Source organism: Microtus ochrogaster, chromosome 4, assembly GCF_000317375.1.
Source record: "Microtus ochrogaster isolate Prairie Vole_2 chromosome 4, MicOch1.0, whole genome shotgun sequence".
Taxonomy (NCBI): domain Eukaryota; kingdom Metazoa; phylum Chordata; class Mammalia; order Rodentia; family Cricetidae; genus Microtus; species Microtus ochrogaster.
In genome coordinates, this window is record NC_022011.1 from 54,192,007 (window position 1) to 54,197,435 (window position 5,429).

At 35.9% G+C, this 5,429-nt stretch overlaps 1 non-coding gene across 1 annotated transcript; it reads left to right on the forward strand.

Annotated features, from left to right (window-relative positions):
- The first annotated feature begins 4,446 nt into the window (after positions 1-4,446).
- On the forward strand, positions 4,447-4,575 carry LOC113455974. The gene has a single exon (XR_003376873.1). It is a non-coding gene; the product is annotated as a small nucleolar RNA SNORA25 (small nucleolar RNA).
- The last annotated feature ends 854 nt before the right edge of the window (positions 4,576-5,429 follow it).

Consider the following 5,429-nt stretch of genomic DNA (forward strand, 5'->3'; position numbering starts at 1 on the left):
TTTAGCTGCCATTAGAGATACTATTTTTCATACATTCAGTAAAGAGAATCAGAACCTCAGGGTGATCACAATAATGTATAGAGAGCCCTGCTTTCTGGAAATAAAGGCATCCTTTGTGGCTTTTCCATTGAAACAGTCTATGTACAACTCTTACTATTACATTTGACTTGCTATCCTGCTTTCTCAACCTTGTTCTATTTCTCACACAGGAATAATAATTGAACAGATATGATTTTTCAAACTACAGTGCCTCAAAACTCAGATCATCACAATCATGCTGAGGGATTCCAGGGGCTCACCGGAGCCCCGACTTCAGAGCCAGACCATTTTGGTTTGTTTTAAGCCTGTCACTTGGCAGATTGGACTGTGATGTAGGATTATTATTTTTTCAACAAGAAAATGGTGATAACAACAGTACTGACTCCACTGGGCTGTATGATTTAAATAAGGTTTTATGTAAAGAACTTGACAGATAATCAACTATTGTCATTATTATACAAACCAAGTGATTTGGGGCTTGTGCTTTCCCAACTCGCTTCTGCAGACTTTAGCTCTTTCTCATTCCTTATTTCTTATTCTGAATTCCTTTGGTGTAAGTGTGCATATGTTGTGCAAGCATGTGTGTGCCTATCACATCTGGGTTTTTTTCATTTTTGCTCTTCCTTTTAATTTTTAAAAAATTATTTGCTCACAGAAGAAGCAAGTAGTTTGGTGTATACTTCAGTGATAGAGCACTTGTCAATTGTCAAATGACTTATTATGAGCACTATGTGCTCTATGCACTAAAAGCACATTTTATATTGTATAGCTACCATTGGAGATCTCGTTACTATATGAGATACAGTCCATAGACTCATCTGAATATACACTGTTAAATATAATTGCTACATGTATTGTTCTTTCATTATCTTCTTGCTGAATTTAGCGTATAACTGGGCATTCAAAACCCAGCAATGAAACACAAATGCAACAGTAAACTAAATACTGTACCTCTACTGCAGCAGATGTCTCAGAAGTCAAGATGACTAAGAGGAGAGAATAAATGAAAGAGTAGATAGCCGGGCGGTGGTGGCGCACGCCTTTAATCCCAGCACTCGGGAGGCAGAGGCAGGCGGATCTCTGTGAGTTCGAGACCAGCCTGGTCTACAGAGCTAGTTCCAGGACAGGCTCCAAAACCACAGAGAAACCCTGTCTCGAAAAACCAAAAAAAAAAAAAAAGAGTATATGCTTCAGTAAGCAGAAACCTAGACCTGGGGATTTCCTGAGACTGAAAAAAGCTGAAGCATATGAATAGAAAATAGAGACAAATTCTATATTCTCTATTGTATTGCAAAAGAAAATAGAATTTCTGTGTATGCCAAAGCAAGGCTCACCAATGACCGAAGGATAGTAATAAGTCTTGAATTTACTGAAATCAAGATATTATAATGCAAAATTTCAGTTCAATTTGTCTGTCTACTCACCCAAAATGCAAAAAGCAGCCCGCAGGAACACAGAGTTTCTATACTCTGCAGTCCCTTTGTTTCGATTCATTTTCCTACTTTCCTTTTTCTTTTTGAGCAAAAGGTTTCCTGTACATCAATGGCCTTTGGACACGATATCCAATGACATGAACACAGGCTGTCCCTGATAAAGGAAGGCACACTTATTGGAGAACTGTGAGTTCTGAGTTAAGAAATGGAAGCTTTCCATTCTGAGAATAAGTTTCCTAAAAGGGCAATGGCTGCTTTTGAACCCAATGACAAACCTGCCTTTTAAATACCCCCAAAGTCATATAATAATCAAGAGTGAATTTTTTTCTGTTTTCTTTCAAGCAGTAACTTTTGCAGAGTGAATCAGACACTTAAATTAACTGAGCAGAACACGGATGTAAACACTCCTAAGGCAGAAAGTGACTTTTGCTTTGACTTTCTGAATTCCATGTCCCCGGTGATATATACACCCCAAAGTCATTACAGCTTGTAGGAACATTACCAAGTACACAAGGCCTTAAAATTCCAGCTCTATCCTACCTTCTTGAATTTAATTCCCTGTTCTTCAAGTCATTTCCTGCAATAGAAGTGTATTTTTTTTTTTTTTTTGCTTATAGGTTTTTACTTTATGTGGAAGGAAATTTCTACTTCTGTCCACACTGCTGATTCTGCTGCTGGCCCAGAAGCATCCATAGCACCCAATAATCCAAATTGCCTTATGTGTTCATAGAAACGTGTTTCCTGTCTTGTTTCTCTTGCAGAGTTCACCTATATAATATTTGCACGCTCATATTTCTGTCTCTTACATGTTTGCACCTAGATTCATAATGTACATCTTATTTATTTTGTTAGTTCTTTAGAGTTTTGATAAAAATATTTGATATGGAGTGGTTATTGAGTCACTAGACCTGTGATGGGGTACAGATCACTATTGTAATATTTGCCTATAGGTTTCTGGGTTTGATTCTTACCACCACAAAAATAAATAAGTCAATAAGCAAACTCCACTGAGTTAGAAGCATTCTACTTCCATCTTGGAAAAATGGATTTAACAAGTACTTATTATTTGATGTGATGGATAAATGCCTGTATGTCCACAGACAACCAATATACATACAGATAGCCATACTGAATAGTCACGTTGTTGAACCTAAAATTATTCCTCCATATGATTTTAACTATTTGGTGCCTAGCTAGTGGTGCTACTTTAAAGGCAGTTGAGATTTCAGAATGACAGTCTAACTGGCCGTTGCTTGAGACATTCCACTGAAGGTTGTATATTTCACTTGGTTACGTCTGTAGTCTGAGCTTCCAGGTAAGCTTGCCATAATGACAGAGCTGCCCTGATCAACCATGGTGGGCTAAAATCTTTGAAATCATGAGGCAAAACAATGGTTCTCCTCTGTCCACTGTTTTGTCGTAATACTAAGAAAAGTAACACTGAAACCATGAAGCATAAGTAAGAACCAATTTGTAAATATCTGTGCTTTCACAGGCCCATTGTGGAGTTTAAAGTTTTCTCTTTCTTTTTTATTTTGCTGTTTTATTCTAAAAAAAAAAAAAAAACCACCAACATTTTAGAATCCAAATGAGACATGCTAGCAATGAGGATTATGAATGGAATTTCATCTCGGTAGTTAACCATCGTTTCTTTAAGAGGTTTCACTTACAAAGCTGGTCAAAACTCCCGCATAATTAGTTGAAGAAATTTATTTCCATGTGATACAATCATTCTTGCATGTATTCTTTTATCCTTAGGGGACCTATTCCTGGCCTTAACAAGACGTACTTGGGTTACAGTAATGAACTTAGAGCATCAGGGTTCTTTCATTTGCTGTTAATACAAATTCAGGTCAATGAGCAAAAGTCAAGAAAAAAAGAGGTCAGCTGGATTCATGGCCTCAACCGGTTCTTTCTCTCAACTTTTTGCTCTAGTTTCTTCAAGGCTGGCTTTATTCAAAGAACTGTTTCTATATAAGATGGTAATTGTTGCAATAGTAATATTAGATTACAGGTACAATTTCTGAAAAGGACAAGACAGTGCTATGGGACACAATAAAAAGCTTACCTGCATGTTTCTTTTCATGATTTGTGTCTCCACTAAGGAGAAAGTTAGTATGGTCATTGGCACACCTTTTTATGTACCCAGTCTTATGTTGGACTCCAACTGTCACTTGAACCTTTTAAGCTCCAGCTCCATGGAATCTGTTGCCACGTTCTGGACAACTTGGGCACTGAGCTCACAAGCAGTACACAAGCATACTTATAAGCAAAACAGTCATTCACATGAAATTAATTAATTAAAAATTATTAAAAAAACTTTTTTTCTGGCAAAATAGTTATTTTGTTTGGCTGAATAATAATGCATCCTATGAATAGATAAGATTTTAAACTTTACTCAGCGCTTGATGAATGTTTGGGATCTTTTTACATTTTTGTGTTTATGTACAATAATATTATGAAAACTGGCTTTCAAACTTTTGCCTTTTCATCCATTTTAAGTTCTTTGATCATGATTATGTATCCCTGTATGTACATTTGATGAGAAAAATGTTTAGTACATTTAAGATGACCTAGTATCTTCCTCAAGTTGGAAGGTGAAATTGCTGGCTTGAGATCCTTTCTGTTCATTGTAAACATTTCCACCATAAACTTTTTTCTCTTTTATATGTTACATGTTATTTTCTTCAGTCTCTAAGCTCCTTATAAAAATATGCTTTGTATATTTTCTTTGACACATTGTCCAAGGTGTATAGCACAATTTCTTCATTTTAAAATATTTTCAAGTTTGGTTCTGCCAGTGACTTCAGCCTTAAGCTGTATTTGTGCATTACAGAAAAGGGTGAACTAAGACCAAATACTATTGAAAACTTATTTATTCTTTCTCCAGTGTTATTTATTTATTAATATATTTTGGAACTCTTTAATCAGAATCTCTATCAATATCCTTTAGCTTGTAAGAGTTTTTGCCTTATGGTCATTTCAAAGGGGGCGTGTTGGACTGTGAAACCAAAAGCTCTTTACGCTGTGACCAAAGATTGATGTTCTTCACAGAAGAAAGCAGGCACTTGATAGTGTTGTGTTTTTTTGAGAAGATAACATGCATCCCCCAAGTCAGAAGCTGTGAGAGCTTAACTTAATTCTTTTTTAACTCCCTTCAGAAATCTGGAAACCATGTGACTCAGGATGGAGAGCAATGGAATCAAATCCCTTAAATAAAAATTTATTTACGATAAAAAAGGAGTTTTCGCTTTAGCATCTATTTTTATCTATATTGTTATAGCTATCCCAAGAATATTTTATTATTTCTTCCACAGATTATCTTTTATAGTCTTTTGATTTTAACCTCATTTCGTTCATGTGTCTGAAGTCAGTATCATAAAATTAATAACAGTCACATAACATTTATTTAATCCATCAGTGTAATAGGACATGATGTTTGTATTTGTTACTTGTCATCTCTGATGATAAAATGCCATGGCAAGATGCAGCTTAAGAGAAAATTTATTTTGTCCTGTATTTCCAGAGGATGAGTCCATAATATTGGGAGGCAAGGAAGGAGGTGGCAGGAACAGGAAGCTGAGACATCATATCTTCAACTACACACAGAAGGTGAAGAGAATGAACTGGAAATGGGGTGAGGCTATATGTCCTCAAATTCTTCCCCCAGTGATATACTTCTTCCAGTAATGCTCTACATCCTAAAAGCTCCACAATCTCCCCAAACAGTGCTCTTCCATCTGGGGAATTATTGTTCAGATACATGAGGCTGTGGGGAACATTTCTCATGCAGGCCACTCAGGAAACAATTATATTATCAATTTTTATTATGAGCTCTTTACCAATATCATGAATATCTGATATAATTATAAAGATAAAAATTATTACAGTTTGTAGTTTAAAAGATTGTAGTTCAAAATTTGTACCTCCATCTCTGTGTGTTTCTGGTAGGGGCTG